We start from the raw sequence: 18420 nt of genomic DNA on the forward strand, positions 1-18420 counted from the left end.
CATTCCCTTTTCATTGTCCCGTTCTCTGTTTTCCATTCTAAGCATTTCTCTGTACTTCTTAAACATTTGCTGCATTCTCCGTCCATGCGTGGCTGCATTTTTGTAGTGGTAGAATAAGTGAAATGTTCAAGGCCAAATTTCTGAGATTTACATAGCTGATCTCAGCTTCGCAGCTTTTTTTTTTTTCAGTGAGGAATAGGTATTTCTGCTGATGTGACTCATGAAATTCAGCTGATAGTGCTGGGATTCTGTGTGCTTGTTTCTCGGAAGGGCTATAGCCATGGAAGGAGACTGCAGCACTGCAGTCTGAATTCCTCCACATAGATCTACGATCAGACCTACTTTTTTAACTGCTAAACAACAGAGTAAAAATACAGTGTATTATGAAATAATTCATAAGGATCTAAGGAAAGAGTTTCTCAGTTTTATCTTGTTTGCTGTGCTACTTGTAGGTGACTGCCTGATCCTTTTCTCTTTGTCTTGGTCCAATTTTACGATCACAGGCTGCAGGCCCACTGATCCTCCTCACTGGCAGCTCTCAGAAGTAGCTGAACATATCTATATCCATACAATAGACTGTAGGCTCTCTGTATAACATTCACAACCTAGTCAAGAACACGCCGCTTACCAAGCAAAACCCTAAGTACTGACACCTGCACACACATGCTAACCACATTTCAATCCTCAACAATGCAGAGAAGCATTTTCTGTAGTATAAACTAACCTATAGTAGTAGAGTAGTAGAAACAACTGAAAATGCTCCAAAATTCTCTCCTGAATGTAGAATGATCCAAGCTGGATATAATAATACTCATGAAGTTCTTCAAGCCCTCACAACCATAGACAGTTCTATAGGATCTTAAATCAAGAAGCAATCTTTGCCTTTTGAAAGTGAGATAAAAGGGACCGACTTTCTCTGGTTTCACACCTGCATCAAGCTGTTTGTTGTAAACTGTTACAATTGTTGGTTTAGCAGACATTAAGAATATCAAAATCAGTCTTTCCACAGTAAAGAGGATATTTCCTTAACCCCTTATCGTTTCTTTGTCCCTTATCAAAAGCGAGTTTTGCCTTTTGGAGTCACTGTTAAAGCATGTGATTTCCCCAAACCTCTTAGAAAGTTTGTCCTGTTTTTTTAAACCAAAACAACTGCAAATACATTTAGAACATGAAAATAATGTTCTGTCACAACAAATCTATGAGTGCATTTCTTAATAAGGAATCACATTTTCCACATCAATAAAAATAATACAAATCAACAACCAAGATTTTCCCTACATTTTGTAAAGGTGCCTGAGGCAAATTATCTTCAAAACTGGAGGCTAGCTATTTAACACTGCTAATATTTCTACCCAGAGGACATCAAGAGGAATGTAAGGACTTGTTCAAGGAAAACACTGAATTTAAAGGGTCTTTAGACTTCAAGCTCGCTGCTTCAGGGTCTGTCTAATGCCGAGTTTGTAGAATGGTTGGTCCTTAGCTGTAAAAGTTATTAATTAGCATATTTTCAGGTGCTCCTGTGCATTCTTTACTGTAGCTGTAAGATCACTCTTGTATTAAATGCAAAATACGTATTTAGATGTTTTGCTAAACTGGGACTACAAATTAGAAGATTCTTTCCTTTGAAATAGTAGTTTGATTGGTAACAGTCAAAAGCCCATGTTTATACCCCCTCCTTCTCATTTGGTGCATGTTTCCATGGGACAGGCATCCAAAACATACAAGTAATGAAGTTTCCATTGAGGTCCTGCTGTATCCTTTTCCTAGGGCTCAGGAGACTCTGCAGGTTAGGACATGTTTAAGAAAGGTTTTGACCAGTTCAGCTTGCACACCAGCATTGATACCAGTAACAGCCTACCTTCGGAGATAGCTGTATCTTTGCCATTCAAAGCTATGGACGAATGTATAGAACTATGTACTATAAATAAACCAGAAGAACCCCAGTCTAATGCTTTGCCAGGACCATCAAACCCATCCCAAGGAGTGCAGAAAAATTATTTTTCGGTTTTGCATACCTGCAGAGCTGCTCTATCAATACCTTTCTGCTCATTGCCTTGGAACTGCATTTGTAAAACCTCAGAATAGAGGTCGGTCTGTAATGGGCTTAAATGCGCTTCCTGTTTTGAAGAAGAGACATTGAGGAGGATCTTGAAGTGAAGTGTCTGCAGTTTTGTATGCTAATCATACTTTCACCGGAGTTATGTTCTTAATAATGCAGATTGTTTCCTGGGATACTGCAGCTCTCCCCCAACTTCTTGTCATCCACATGTTTGATTGTGCTCATAAATTGCATGTGGGCACTAATAACTTCTGCTGATGTTACACTGCATGTCGCTCTGTTCGTTGACTCAGCCTCTCTCGTAGTCCAGAATTTTCTCTAGCAGCATATGTTATGGGTTCAGCAAAAGTTTAGAAGATTGAGTAGAGATGATAAGAAGAAGATGATGGACCTGCATTCCATTCCTGAAAACATCCATTTACTGGTGGTGATCTAAATAATGGACTATTTATTTTCTTCGTGACATATAAAACAATGTTGTTATTAATAATCACACAAAACTAAATTTTCACAGCTTCTAAGCAAAGACCAATGAATAGATTCCTCTCTTGGTCTGCTCCTCTTAGAAAAATCTATCATCTGTTAGCTCTTAGGGGAAACAGCAAGTGCTAGGTCTAAGGGGATCCACTATTTTTAGCTTTTATTTCTTTAATAAGCAAATCAGTCCTCATCAGTGTGCAAGATCATCAACAAGTATTTCGATTTCTGTACACAGCAGAATATATCAAGCACAATTACATTATGTGGAGGATAAATCACACAGTAATTAATGTAACTAATAAGCAGCATACAAGGTCTGATTCGGTCTTTCTGAAAGTCAGAGAAACATAACCCACTGACTTCAGTAAGAGTTGGATCAGTTTTCTAAAGATTTATATCTTAGTTATGATACCATCACATGTTGCAGTAAATAGGCTTATACTCTCTGTGTGGATCTGTAGGTCAGTGCACTTATACTTCAAGCAGGACCTACTGAGTAAAAGCTTCTTTTATGCTTGTGTGTCTGGCTAAAAAAAAAAAAAAAAAAAAAAAAAAGGAAAAAAAATTGCATTTACTCCAAAGTATCGCTCCTTTCCTTTGAAACTACACTGGTAAAAATAATGTGGTGTACAGACCAATGTATATTGCAAAGAAAAATGTTATATTAGACAAAGAACATCTTAGCAGTAAGCACAGTACATTACAATGTATTTCACAAATATGGTAGGTATCATTCTTTCTGAAAGGTTTTCCAAGCCTCTTGATCCAAATCACAAAAGCCATGATGATCTGCATTTGAGTAGCCCTCAGACTGCTGTTCAGATGTGCTGGAGAAATGAAACCTTCCTTCCCTTCCTTGCATCAGTCCAGCAGAAATTACTACCAGAAAATAAACAAAGTATGCAGCTATCCTGTAACATCTCTTCTGCACTTACATCCTGTGATATGTGATTCAACGGTGAGAAAGTCCCTTTCACAAGCTTTATAGACTCACAAGTTTTCTTTGGTTACTGTTCAGAGCATCTGATGTTATGCACTATACAATCCATGTGGCCAACCCATGAAGCTACAAGCAAAAGACTGTGCTGATATAAATAAAAGTTGTCCCTGCAAGAAAATTTCAGACAGCTTGTTCTTGTTTATTGTGGTCTCATTAGTCTGCCACTAGATGATAAATGATTTAGGTTAAGGGTAATTTAGTTTATGGCACAAAAGGTATGAAAGGTTATTCCTTCTTATGCCTTTCTCACATAAAATCTACCTTAAAAAAAGTAAAGTCTTTATGTCTCAATAAACAAAACCCACATAGATATTGTGTAACAAATTACATATTGGATAACAATCTATAAAATTTTATTGGCTTATGAGGTTTGCATTGATTTGAATTTTACCCAAAAGCAAAGCATTAATGCTTCTCCAAAACCCTGAAATAAAAGGAAAACAGAAATCTCTGTGCAGTTTCTTTTGAAAGTGTAGCCACCAGAAACGTCTCTGAACAATGCAATCAGCTTCTTGGAAATAGCCTGGAGTTCCCCTTGTCTGTTCCCCATGCATGATTGAGAAAACCTTGCAAACCAGCCCCAGCAAGGAGCTTAACACTGAAGTTCACCACAAAGCCAAGAAATGGCTCCTGACACTGGGCTGTGTTTGCAAGATGGTTCTGTACAGCTCCTCTGTTGCTGCATTTCCACTGTGAGATGTTAGTGGCTTACTGGGTGTGTGAGTGATAGTGCTGCTGGGAACTGTGGGTGGAAAATCCAGCTTGCACTGTTCATTTTGCACAATCATCTGCTTTCTGAAGTGAGGAGTTTTGTGGGAGAGAAAGGCAGTGTGGATCACGGTTAAGCTGCAAAGCCATTCTCACTTGGGCGTTTACACTCCAGAGTCCACAGGAGGGGATGTCAGAGAGACAGCACTTAAACCAAGTAACTTTAGTGCTCGACAGGAACCAAGGAGGAACAAGAAGGCTGTGATTTTTACCTGATGGACTTGTGGGAATACAGGTATTTTTCTTATGGAAGTAGACTGTGTTTTACCAAGACCAGTATACTCTTCCCAGTGGTGGCCCACAGCTGATACTCCAGACTCAGACAGCAATTAGCTGTACATGTGCAATTGCAAAGTAAAAGCTACAGACACAACGTACAAGGTGTATTGTTGCAGTGTCAGAAATAAAACCAGCAGGGATGCTGAGATGCTACCCAGTGACTTTCTCTGCCCCTGTATAAACATGATGCTTTATATAAATTTATGATTTATCATATAATGATTTATATGAATTATATAAATCTCTCAGAAGATGTACTAGTTTCATGACGTACCTTCCAAAATTACTTGTTCAGGGACTGGCCTTTTCTTGTGCTTTCCCCTGACCTATAGAGATATTTACAAGCCTATGCAGTGGTATTGTGGGGAGTTTGGTATTCTTTGGGGTTTGGGTTTTTTTAATCAGGACAAGAAGAGTGATAGACTACATGTCAGGACAGCCACATGCAGAGAAAGGCAATTGATTGGATCCGTAGTAATATTTTGTATATGGCTGAATTTTGAGAGAGAGAGATATCTTGAAAGTAGAAGGACTTTATATATATAAAGTAGAAGGACTGCAGATGTACACACACTTTACAGAGACATGCAATAAAAACTACTGATCCTTAAAGCAGGGAGGTTAGGCACAAACAAGTCTCTTATTACTGGTATTAATTAGTAGTATTCTATCCAGAAGAGGGCAATAGTAGCTGTGCATTTGGACCAGTATTATTTCACACACCTGTTTGTAGATGAGACTAAGGCACCAATATTTTACAAGCTGTATGCCGGTGATTTACGTTGCATGGCAAAATGCAACCTATCAGCAGCAAACACCTTTACTGCAATCACATTCATTGTATTTGATCCTGTCTCTTGGACTATGCCTTGCCCAGAGTTGATCACCGAGCCACAGCCTGTGCAATTACCCACTTCAGTAATCAGTGCCTGATTCTGATGAATTATGGCATGGGCTGCTGTATTGTTCAGAATAAATGAGATGGTATAAATGGTATGACAGGTAACTGCATTTGTAATAGTGTATACAGCCATTAAGCTTAATGCAAAAACAGGGGCCACTAAAATATGTATAACAATAATCAGAAATAAAGTTAAAAATACATTTTAGGCTGTGGTTGTTGACCGGGCAGGAGAGACTGAAAATTACCCTCATTCTGCATAAATGGGTGAGGATTTCAGGCAGGACGCGCTGTGTGGCCTTGCCCAGGTCAGCTCTCAGATCACTTGTAGTCCACCGCGTTCAAGTGTCTGGGCCATTTGAAGTGAGTGATGTGGCTGGTTTGCCCATGATGGTGTACATTTTGGCGACTCCCTCTACTGCTATACCCAACGCTGCCAATGCTGCCCATGCTGGCAATGGACAGTCAACAAAAAGTTGCAAGAGATGGCCCCAGGATGGTCTCACACGATGCTAGTGCCCTGATCAGCCCACAGGGGCTTGGATTAAACTCTTGGTGTCCTCCGAACACCTTTTGTAACTCTGTTCTTAACACCTCATCCCACATTTCGTTGAAATACCAGCTTTAACCGCTCGCCCGGTTAAGAAAGAAATTGCAAGTGCTGCTGGTGAGGGGAGCAGGTCTGGGAAGGAATTTGGCCACTGCAGTAAAAACAAGCCGTATAGGTACAGTCCATGCAGAGGAGCTTTCGCCCCTGCCAGGGAGAGGAAGAGGACATGAGAAGGAGACAGCTTCGAGGAGCCCCTTCCTCCCCCCCAGCCTCACATGCGGGTTTGCTTCTAGGGCATCCCCACACAGAGGAAAAAAATCTGGAACTGAGATTATTCAGCAGGTTTTATTAAAATTACACTTTTCTTGATTTATTTTCTTAATAAATTTTCTATCTTCAACCTCCTGGTTTGTCCAATAAGATGTTGAAATGTGAGCTCCCATAAGGAAAGGTATTTAAAAGGATCTCACCTGGCTTTACTTTGATAGCACTTGAACTTACACTTCCTTACTTTTTTAACTTGTTCAACACTCACAGACATCACCCAGGCATTCATGGGATATATCACTGTTTCAGGTTTGATTTTGCCCTGTTTACAAACAAAGAAGTTCACAATATTTTATGATATAGCCTTCTGCAGGACAGTCCAGAAAATCACCGGTGGCAGATACCTTTGTGACTCAGCCTTAGTACACCTCATGATCAATTTCAGACTTGGGTTTTTTTCTCTCTTGAAATAATTCTTTTGCATTTGTGGGTATGAGTGAGAAGTTTGTATGACTTACTGATGCTTCTCTGCACTGAACAAGGCCCCCTGGTTAGGCAGGGCTCGGGCTTTATTTTGGGGTATTGCTGCTGGTTGCTCTGGCATTGTCAAACAAAGTGGTTTCCTGCTAATTCCTTTCAGGGCTTAGATGGATTTCGAATCAATCTTGCTGAGAAAGTCAGCCAGACAAAGAGGTAAAATCGTGACATGGTTAGTCATTTATACTTTACTTGAATCAGTGTGTAAGGTACGTTCTGTCAGTTCTTACACTTCATACATAACTTTTATTCTACCATTTTTTGACAGGTGTTTGATTTCGGGTATCTCTTGCCTATGTCTTCCAAATAAATCCACTGCATCTCTATCCCAAAGTTTAATATCATCCATTATTCAACACCTTCAATGAGACTAACTTTAAAACTAGTAATCTCTCAGTAAAGCTGTGCAATTAATGTTGAAATACCTCAAGTACAGAATAATTCCAAATAGCACTCCCCATAGCCTTCCTGAGAGCATCCTAAAAATACCAATAGCCTTCCCTGAAGTCTCTAGTTATCAAATGTTCCTTAAAATTTAGTGGTAGATCCTGGTTCATCTAAATGACCATTTTGCATTAAAATGCTAAATATTTTTCCTGCAAATGTGACAGTGGACTCTGCACCGCTTCACAGTGCACCCATTTCACGCCAGATTTGAATGACCAAAATACACCCCCAGTGCTGCTTCGTGCACTAAGGAGCTTTGCCTGCTTTGCCTTGTTCTATCATTTTTATCACTCTAATTTGTCAGATGAACTATTCTGTGTTCTCTGTAGGTGCTGCTGCCCCGTAGCACTCAGCTTGACCTGGCAGGAGGGGTGATGGGGAGCACGAGCCACAGCCCCCCTCCATGCCCTGCTGATACCCACTATGGAAGGGGGCTTAACACGCTGGAGTTTTCCTTTTCCTGGAGATATTAGGCTATGGCCTGCCTTTAGACAAAGCTTTTGCTTTGAATGCCTTTATAGTCTTCATAGCTGCAGTAGTATATGTTTTATTTGAAAACATTGCATTTACTACAATATAAAGAGGCCATTATTGTTTAGCTGTGATAACCACTGTTCTTCCTTGCCTCCCCTCTCTTTCCAACTGCTTTCGCAATGTCTTCCTAGAGTTATCCAGTACCTACTACACTCACTTATTCCTGCTCGCACTAGATACAGCACAGTTATGTTTCTTCCCCCCAAGCTCAGTGTCCTCAGAGGAGTATTTAGGTTAAGAGCAGTTTATTCCTGGCTGGAACTGCAGCAATTGTGTGCGGGTTCATAAGCCAGGATGCTCTTTTGCTTCAGGCGGCTACAAAAAGCCAAGGTGATGTCTCCGATGGAGACAAAAGCGCAGAGGTGCAGCAGTGGGGCATGAAGCATCCCTGCCACTGCAGCAAGGATGATCCCTGCAGCACAGATTGGCATGTGGGGCATGGGCAGCACAGGGGGTGAATGATCCTATTAACAGACAGAAACACAATACGGAAAAGTGGCCAAACAGTGCAATAAACTTCCAGCCCTCTGCTCAGCTGCCCCCCAGCAAACATGGCAAAGAAAGGCTGATGTAACAGCTGGGGCTGCCGAGCCAGGAGCCTGCACCTAGCAGTGCAGAGCAAGAGCAGGCTGAGGGTATGCTGTGAATTCAGCGTATCAGAGCTCTGTTCTCTGCTTTTCAGGCAGCTACACCTGCGGGAGGTGCGTCTCACCATACCTCCATTTCTCACCCTACCATACCTCCTGCCTGGGACAGGGGTGTTTCGTGGGGAATATTTGCACAGGTATCAGCCTGACCATATCCTGATCAGAGCTACTGGGTACTCCAACAGCAGTGATAACAAATATTTCTAGTACATTTAGTCCTACTAGAATTCTCTCCTTGAAGAATAAGTCTTTTCTTTTTGTATCTTCTGTAAAGTTTTTGCAAAGAAATGCGTGGATAACCATTCCTATTTCAGCTGTGTAGGAAATGAAGGTTTTCCTTGTAAGTGGAAGAAGATCCTTCTGACAAGTCTTTCCTCTATCACTGTGCCCTCACCAGATGGCTGTGCAGTTGGCCAGGCATTACACAGTTATATAGTTAATAAATATTGTTATTTTTTATCAATCTTTGGGTAGGAAAAGTGAGCCAGGATTGAAAACACAGACCTAACTCATGGACATGGTGGAATAGAGGGACCAGAGTGGGTTTAGGGCAGTGAAATTACACCTGCACCTCCGGTGGCTTTGGACTGAGCAATACCAGAAGGGACAGGGTTAAAAATATATATGGCTTTTAGCTTTGTGTGATAGCTCCAGAAAGGACTGGGTCACCTCTGTGGAGAGGCTTCAGCAATATGTCATAGCTAATGATGTCAGTGCTGAGAAAAAGGTGGCAGTTTAAGTGAGTATAATAGGGGTAAAACCTCTAACCTGCTGTGCAGCCTAAGTGCTCTTGCTAAACCAGCAGACAAAACAATTTCTGGGAGAGAAATTTACTCAGTGCCCAGATCTGCTGGCAATTGCAGAGCTTCCCTGCTATTATCAACCTACGAAAAACAAAACCATTTTGGGCTAAGTGCCTGAATTAAGGAAATTAGCAGAATGTCATCAGTGTGAGGAGAGCTGAAATGCTGCAGTACCAGGGACCAGCTACAATATGATATGCTAAACAACGCGGTACACAGCAGTCACCAGCCAGGGCTTAGCCGGCTCTAAAGCAAGCATGAGAAATAGGTGTAATAGTGTTTGCTACCAGATGTGCCAGAGACTCTCAACCGAGGCACGAAGGGTGATCAGCAGCTGCACTGGAGATCAGCCGGGATGCACAGTGTGGATCTCCAAAGGCTGCGTCTGCTTTCTCTACGGAGAACTGGCCCACAGTGCAAATAACACGCTTGGTCTTCTTGGCTCAAGGACAGACTCCTTGGAAGCTATAAGACACTGGGGGAGGCAGGGATGGAGCACAGGGTACTGCAAACAAACCCAAATTCTGCCTGCCAAGACAGCTGAGACTTTTCCGCTGCGGGTTGGGACACCAAGTCCGTGCAGGGTGCTGGATAGCGCGTGTGGCACAGCTGTCTAATTTAGGTGATAAAAATCTACATTTTATCTGGATTCTTTTACAATTGGAGGAAGCACAATTTATAGTGAGGTTTGCTGTGGTCTTGCTGGGTTTGTAATTTCATGGTAGGATTACCAGAAACTGCTTGAAGAGATGAAGTTGCAGAAACTTCAGTGCTTTTAATGCATGTTTCTCTCACCAGATGTACCACACGTGCTGTGTACACCAAACTCAGCGTAGGCACTGCTTAAGAGGGAACACCTGGGAGAAAGGGATTTGAATTGGTAAAGTATGTGGTGCACCAGCATTTCAGAAATGGTGGCAGATATTTTGTGGTCCAGCCAGACCTATTTTTTGTGGACTGACCTTACAACGGACAAGGCAGTGGGAAGGGATAAAGCCTAAAATGCACAAAAGATGTGTTTGAATGGGAAACAATCACTACACATCTAAAAATTCATTCATTTGACTGGAGGAAACTTGGTACAGAGCTTCAGCCTGAACAGCTTCTCTATTCCCAATGTTAATCACAGGGACGTGAAGAAAAAAAGGTGCTGGTGAAAGGTAGCTGTCTTCTCACACTTGCTGATAACTCAGCCTAGCATGTCCTTTGCCCAGAATAGAAAGTATTTTCCTCATTAATCTTCTAAAATCCTCTAAAATCTTCCTCTCTCCAAGTCTATTAGCAGTGGAGTTTGAGCACTCTGGAAAGATGAACACACAGAGTCCATATTGCGGGGTGATAGCAACAGCTCTGATGTTCGGTACTCAGCAAGATGCCGCTTCATCAAAGCCCAGCCTCTTCAGGAGTTCAGCAGCTCTGGCAAAATTTGCTGTGGGAAGACTTCTCAAATACACAGGAAAACTGCTGAAGTGAAGTTCCAGAACAGCCAGGAGTTTAGGCTCAAAGTTACGAGCAGCGATGAAATCTCTGCTCTGAACTGTGGTGTCCTGTACCCCTGGACAGTGTCCTTATCCCAGACTGCTGGCTGCTGGGGCAGACCTACCCCAGGGTCTGCTCATTTTGACCCCTCATGAGAAAGGTTCAAGCAAGAACAGCAGTGAGTAATCTACTTATCCAGGGTAGCAAATTAACTGCTGATATTTTATTTTATTTTTTTGCACGTCAAAAGATGCAGACACGAGATGATAGCCCTGACTCCCAGACCACCAGTCCCTCTGAGATAGGTGACTTCAGCCCCTTCCACACAGGAATGGGAATGAATAAAATTACACAATTTTCAGTAGCAGAGGATCCTTGTTTGCTAGCCAGCCTTCTCCATGGCACAGGTTTAATAAGAGATTGTTTGCAGGCATCACCACAAGATAGGGACTTGGGGTCCTCAGGCTTTGGTTACAGCCGCAAAAGAGCTTAGTTCATTACCAAATATGAAACAGTTCTCACTTTTTTTCTGAGGAATCTTACATATAAAATGGATCCTATTGGCAATCACATCAGGGTGTCCCGAAGAATAGTGAGTACTAAGTTTAGAAAAATTAGGTAGCACCTTATTTGTTCGAGATGCCTCTGGTGGGAGCTGTGATTCAGAGCCTGGAGAGGGTTATTGTGTACCTGGGCAGCTGGATCACTTGTGTTTGGATATGGCTAATAAAAACAGTTATCTGGAAACCAATTATATTAGTTCTCATATTATTATGTTGTGTAAAGAGCAGGGACATAACACTGTTTCTCTCATCTTTCTGCTGTTTTCCATCTCTTTTAACAAGAGCATTACAGCAGATGCTGTCAAGAATTTTAATAAAACAAACTGCCTTTCTGACCATCTTTATCCATTCCTTCTTGTCTTTATAGGCTAGAAACATATTAGAGGGTCTAAGTGAGGGAAATTACTCTTCTCTCTCACTCCCTCCTCCCCACCCCTCTCTCCTGAGCACTGCATGCTGTGGAGTTTTTCCTCTTGCAGGGAATCCAAACACAAAGACCCCCCAAATAAAGCTCCATGGGACATACGTGGCTACCTGGATACGTTGTCACCCTGACTGTGAGTCAGTCCTCATCACTTCCTCCTGCACTGAGCTCCAAAAGGTCCTGGGATCATGGCAGAGCCCATCCCAGACCCCTTTGGATGCTGACCAGAGGGTGAACACGGGTGGTGGCAGCCGTAGCAGGGCTCCTGCCTGCAGAGCCCAGCCGCAGTAAGCAAGGTGGTGTGGCTGGAGAGCATCCTTACTGTGGGTAGGGCTGTGCTCCACCGCTGTCCTGAAACCAGCTTGGCCAAATGACAGCATCATCCCAAGGGATACTAATACAGGAGGTTTGTAATACTGAATCACTGTGGACCAAGGGAAGGAAAAAAAAAAAAAAAAGGGAAAAAAAAAAGGAAAAAAAAAGGCAAGCCAGGAAATATGCCAATAACGTGTAACCTGATTAGATGTGGCCCAGCTGCTACTAGCAATACAGAAGAGTCATCACCTGTCTCCCATCCTCAAACAGAGCATGGAGGCTGCTGCTGTACTCATGAAAATCCAATAGTGTACAAGAAGGACGGTTGCTCCTTTCTGTCTGTGCCAGTGAGTCACTGTTTTGTCCTCTGCCCTCTCCAGGTGACGCCAGGCAGGTCCTGTCCCGGTACCTTTCGGACCTTGCACCGTGCAAACCTCTGCCTGGCTTTAGCGGTGTTGTGAGCAAAGGGCTCTGCATCTTGGTGGGGATGGAGGAAAGTGTGGAGTGAGTCAAGCTGAAAGCTGCCTGCTCGATGGGGACTGCTCAGCCAACATCATTTTAAGGCAAGTGTTTCTCCTACTGTGCCCTTCCCACAACTTCTGAAGCTGATCAAGTTGCCTGGGAACAAATCTTGGAAGATTTCAGTACCCAGCTATGCCAAAACCCTCCCTTGGGCCAGTGTCAGCACTTGAAGCAGTTAACTACAGGCAGGAGTCTGGCACAGGGGCACCTTCACTTTGGGCTTGGGCAGAGGTTAACTCGGGGAAGTCACAGAGCTAGTGAGACCTTAGTAAAACATGTCCTGCTGAAAAAAAAAAATATTTAAAAAAGCAGTTTACTGAGGCAAATTACTAAAACTGGAGCACACTGTTGCAAATCACTAAAAATGGAGTGAGTGTTTGGAGTCTTTAATTATTTCTTTGCCTAAAATGGGACAATTAACTTTACAGTCCCTCAACAAATGGGTGGAAACACCTTTTGCCCTCAATAATAAAAGCCAAAGAAAGTGGTGACCAGCTGCACTTGATTCACCAGGTGGAGCTGTGGCTGGAGGTGCTGCAGCTGGGCAGGGAGCACACCAGGAGCTGCTTGGGGCAGAAAGGTAAGGCAAAGCTCAGGCTTTTGCTCTCTACTTCTCTCTGGAGATGTTAAAACCTTTGAAACTGATACATGCAAGTCTCTGTGTTTGTGCAAAAAAATATCTTGCTATGTCTACTCTGTGCTGACCTGTTCCGTTCAGCAGCCTCCTAGTGTTAAGGTGGGGTCTTCTGTATCTCTGGTGCTTTGTCCTGCACAAGTTGTGTGTGGTTGTCTTCTCAGCAAGCCGGGGAACTGTAAGTGCAATGTCCTGATCTATTTTGGTAGGGGTTATTTTTATTTTCCATGATTAAGCTATTCAAAGATACTTGGTTTTCTTGTTAATGGTGTGGTGTTTTTTCTTGCATATTCTGCACTTGTAGAAAGGCTTTATGTAAATAAGAGAGATTTGCTAGTTCGTGAATGAAAATAAGGTCACTAAATCATCTAAATACTGGTGTGTTCCTACAAAGTAGTTTTTTTGGTGTCCTGGAGATGATAACTGCTAGCACAGGTGTTGGTAGTTGTAAAACTGTGCCTGAAGTTCTTTGTGTCCTGGCTGCTCAAAGAGAGCTTGCCTCTCACCTGGAAGCCTAGACTATGGATTTGCCCGTGTACGTAGTTATAATCAACTTTGAGCACAGCCTTTGGTAAGAAGGAATGAAGGACTTTCTGAGCCAGACCTGCTGGTGTTGGTCCTCCTCTGCAGAGGTCGGACGGGCTCGGCCGCACCAGGGCAGGAGGCTGGGGGCAACCGGGGTGGAATTCAGATGGGTTTTGTGTCTTGGTCTCCCTGAGCAAGCCCGATGCCAGGAAGGTGGATAGCAGCATCTAGCTGGCCTCTGGACGGGAGGTAGCAGAAGACAATCTGTGGCAATCTTTTGGAATAAACTCGGTCACAATTTTAAGCAAAAGGAATGTTGTCTTGTAGTAACATGCATCTAATACAGTTTCTTGGGGAAAAGAAAAATTTGAATGCCATTTTGAAGAGCTGATATATTTTCGTATACTCACAAGACAAACATCCTTCTAATGAAAATTTCCTGTACAAATACAAATGGTGCTTCATGCTCACATACTGCAAACATGCAACTTTGTGTTTCAAGTCCTCTTGGGGATGCTGGCACCTTGTTCTGTGATGGAAATATTTGCTTCAACTGCAATAAATTAATTTTAGGATAACTTATTGTACACCACAAGCCCTTTTAAGACTGATCATAAAGCTGGAAGAAAAGGAAGAGAGATGTGTCTCCTATTTGATTTAAAGCACTTAAGTTGTTATATATTATTTATAATTTTATCCTCAGCATGGAAGGTAACACTTCTAATACATGGTGATCAGGAGCCTGCCATCATTTGAAAACTATAGCTGCATACATTGGTGTGCTTTATGTTTCTTTTTTTACACAATAAAATATGATATATGGTAGTTGCTAACTTTATATAGGTACTGATTTGGGACTTTTTAGTGTCATAAAACCTCTGAAGCAGAGACTCATGGAATGTGAAGCACTGACATAGTGCCTCTGGAGCGCCAAAGCAAAAGCTGGCTGGTGAGGATGGGTTATTTGTGGTGATGTGGTGCCTGGAATTACAAACACTGCAGGGTTTAGTTGCGCACACACAAAAACTCCCTGAACTTGCAGAACTTTCCAAATACTGGATGCAGAAGGCGTGCTCTGACAACTCCCCTCTCTTTGTGGGAGAAAATAAAAGGGGGGGAGGAGGAAATGCTATTCAGAGGAGTAAATAGGCTGACTTTCAATTTGTAATGTTTATTTGAAAATGGTTGCAGTGTTGACTGAAGGACAACTAACTGTTATCTAAATGCACTGCAGAGTTGTTTGCGTCTTGTTTAATCGTTCAGATATATTTGTGCTGCAGGAAACTGTTAGCATGGAGCCTGGTTGTGCAAAAGCTGTTGGAAGAGACACATGCAACAACTGTCCAAATCAAAGTATTTACCCAAAAAGCACTATGGCATATATGGTTTAACATAAAGCGCTAGTCCAGCAGTTGCTTGCTTCTGGAACCACAGACTTCCAAAACTCCTTATAAAGTGTTATATTTCCCTCCTTTAAAGCTGTGTCATACAGTGTAAACAAATGGCAAGTACTAAAACTCTTGCAAATCTTTGGCTGCAAAACCCAAAGTTCAACATACCTTGTGAACTTGATTTTTTTTTTTTTTTTTTTTTTAATTGTTGCAGTGAGCAACAGGGAAAACTTTCTTTTTAGGACTTAAATTTTCCTTAAGTTACTGTTTATTGCTTTTACACCTTCAGCCAGTAGAAATTATATTAGGCTTTCATTACCCACTTAATCTTTTAATGTGCTGTAGAAAGTCATATGAAAGTGCCAAAATTAGCACTGTCATCCTCGGTGTTGTCCGTTTTACTGCAGCACAGAGCTGTGATACTCAAATAATATACCTGTGGTGTCTGTTACTAGCACAGCCTCCTGGTCTGTTTGACTCGGACCTCACAAGCATACAGATTCATTATACACATTTTTCTCTTCCGAGAATGTATACATTTGGAGCATCAGCCATTTATAGAACATAGCATAAATAAAGCAGTGATTTTTTTTCATTCTCTACCCCTTATGCTAACGAAAATTACTGAGGAAGGAAAAAAAAAAACCCACAGAAAATGCAGTTCCCCCAGCATTATTCACATTGCAGCAGACAGCACAATTCTGTACTTACAGATCTTAACAGTGAAATGTCTCAGGATCTTTACAATTTTCTGCAGAACTGTTTCAAGCTCTCAGCAAGCCACAGTGTTCATCGAGGCAGAACGGAGCCGTATGGAAGGTCTATGCAGCTGGGAGATAATGGAACTATTTTCCCAGCTGGGACTACAAGCCTTTTATCCACTGAGCATTGCGTGTCTCTTCACTGGTATTAACCGTGAAATACACTGCTTTCCCGTTGTACTCGTGCTAGGACCCGCACAATTAGTGCTTGAATCGGATAAACAGCTACTACAGTTTATGCATATTTCTTGTCCGGAGATCTTGAACGTATAAAAATTAGCTCTGCGTTGATCATCCTTCAAGAAAGCTGAGAGAGCAAAAGCGCAGCTGTCACACTAGTAGCAGAAAAGATTAAATGTGCTCTTGCCATTCTTTTCGTACAAATATGAGCTTCTGTCAGGTAATCAGAAACCTCTTTTCTTGAAAACTGGGTCAGTACTCGGTATTAGGTTTAGAACAGGAATGGAAATAATTTTATTTAGTCCTGGGTCCCACAATTGCTTCCTGAGCTCCACAAGATTAAGCTCATAGGATGCAAGTCGACACGCAGATTACATCCCAGCGCCGACTGTCCTCTCCAAACATTTAACTACCCCTCCATTTTTTCCTTTAAAAAAAAAAAAAAGCAGGGGGAACAACTTGCTTGTCTAAAGTAGCACAGACATAAATCCTGATTACACGTAAACTTCAAACCTTCTTAGATTTCCATTTTTCCTCTTGGGACTCCTTCAGCAGAGATCAAATGCAAAGCTCAGACAGGGGAATGCCTTTCCTTTAGTAAGCAAAAGTTATTTGTATTCACAGGGGATAGAAGTGGAAACAGCAGTTTTCTGAATGTTTCTGCTAAGGAAAGTGCAATTGTGTCACAGGCATTGCTTCACAACATTTTAGTGTAATCTCAGTGTAAATTCATTAGTTTGTAATGGGTTTAATTGCCTGCCTGTCTGAGCAATGGCAAGTGGAGACGATGTGGAAGTCGGGTGGCAAAAACACACAGTGGCACAAGGATGCCCAGAGTAGACCAAGACAACAATTCAGTCAACAGAAGAGGAGGAATGGGTTTAAATTTTCCCCACCTATACCCTGGGAGCACATTCTTGCATCCCCTGATTTTCCAGCACAGCTGCTGATGGCGGAGTGCTTGCACCAGGAACTTGATGGCATCTCCTCGATAGCTCTGCTGTGGTACCAATCGCTTTGGGCCACTTTCTCTCTCCCTCTGATGTGGTTTGGATGTGCTGAGATGCACAGTCATTGCTGAGTGGCAATGGTGAGGTTGCTTTTACTTGAAGTGGCTGTTGAGATGCCCTTGAAGAAAGGTGAAGTAACAGTAGCAGGAGAGAAGGTGCTGATGTTGTCCTTCCTAAGAACAGAGAAGAGGAGGAGGTTCTGTCGTTCCTTTGCAGAGGAGAGTCATTCATTGGACCTGATTTAAGTGATCCAGGTTCAACCCAACCTCCTTGGAGGACTTCTCTTATGACCTTGGAAGCACCTCAGCTGTCCTGGTCTGCTCTTCATTTGTAAAACTGGGACAACAGGACTATGGGAGCTCATGGGATGTACATAGAAATGCCAAGCATCCCATGCCTGCCCCGCGAGGATAGCGTGGCGAGCGCTCCCCTCCTGTTTCAGAGCTCTCCTAGCCATCTTCCTGATTAACATAAACAATTTTACACTTCCATCGTGTGAACTTCTCAAATGAGTTTTACCGACAATTAATTAAGCCTTGCAGCACCTTCTAAAGTAGACAGGCATTATAATTAGCTGTTCTATTTTTAATTAGGGATAAGATTTGAAATGGAATTTTAGGTATTTCCTCATTAAAATCTTCTTTTAAATAACATCAGTGCTTTTTCGAAGTTGTACCAAGAGTAAATAGGCAAAGAGTTGCTTACAACAGATTAAAGTTTCTCATCACTGATTTTAAAAATTTACTAAAAATCTGATCTTTTCTATGTCAAAACAAATTATCTTGCTTATGCGTTGGTTGTCTGACAAAACTGTGCGAGCAGAACTTCTCAGCTGCTGAAGAAAATAATGCTGTTAAAACTTGCCCATTTCCAACTTGGAATGGAAAAAAAAGTTTAGACATGTCCCTTCTAAAGGTAGATTATTCATTTCGAGGTCTCATGTTTTCATTCGGGAAAGACTTGTAACACCCAAGTGCCTGAATTTTGAACATCTAAATTGTCTTTTTATTAAAACTTCTGAAGTTCTGATTTAGATTTTCTGAACTATGTCATACCCTATTAAAGATTATACCTATATCTTTTAGAAATTACACAGAAAGTGATGATAAAGTTGAACGTCAAAACAGCTTGTTCCTAAAGGTCAAGATAAGACATTTCAATGTTACCAAAATGTTGCGGGTTTGCCCAGTTTTCTTGTAAAACAAAATCTCATTGATGGTGACATTTCTTCGTCAAATGTTTTATTTTTGAAGAATTGCCGTATTCTGGCAGAAGAAGCTGTCTAACAGTTGTTTGGTGTTTTTTGGGGGTTTTTGTTTGTTTGTTTGTTTTTAAAGAAAAAAC

General features: G+C 41.9%; 1 protein-coding gene across 4 annotated transcripts in view; it reads right to left on the reverse strand.

Moving 5' to 3' along the window:
* Nucleotides 1-16352, reverse strand: part of CNTN6 (contactin 6) — a 149290-nt gene extending 132938 nt beyond the window's left edge. For 2 of the 4 annotated variants that reach the window (XM_040593036.1, XM_040593037.1), the window contains exon 1: nucleotides 15837-16347. The gene's annotated coding sequence lies outside the window, so the exon portion shown is untranslated. Of the gene's footprint in view, nucleotides 1-15836 lie in introns of all 4 variants that reach the window. The other 2 variants (XR_005827710.1, XM_040593035.1) reach the window with 2 other exon arrangements.
* Between the last annotated feature and the right edge of the window lie 2068 nt (nucleotides 16353-18420).

Source organism: Falco naumanni, chromosome 4 (genome assembly GCF_017639655.2).
Source record: "Falco naumanni isolate bFalNau1 chromosome 4, bFalNau1.pat, whole genome shotgun sequence".
In the NCBI taxonomy this organism is placed as follows: Eukaryota; Metazoa; Chordata; class Aves; order Falconiformes; family Falconidae; genus Falco; species Falco naumanni.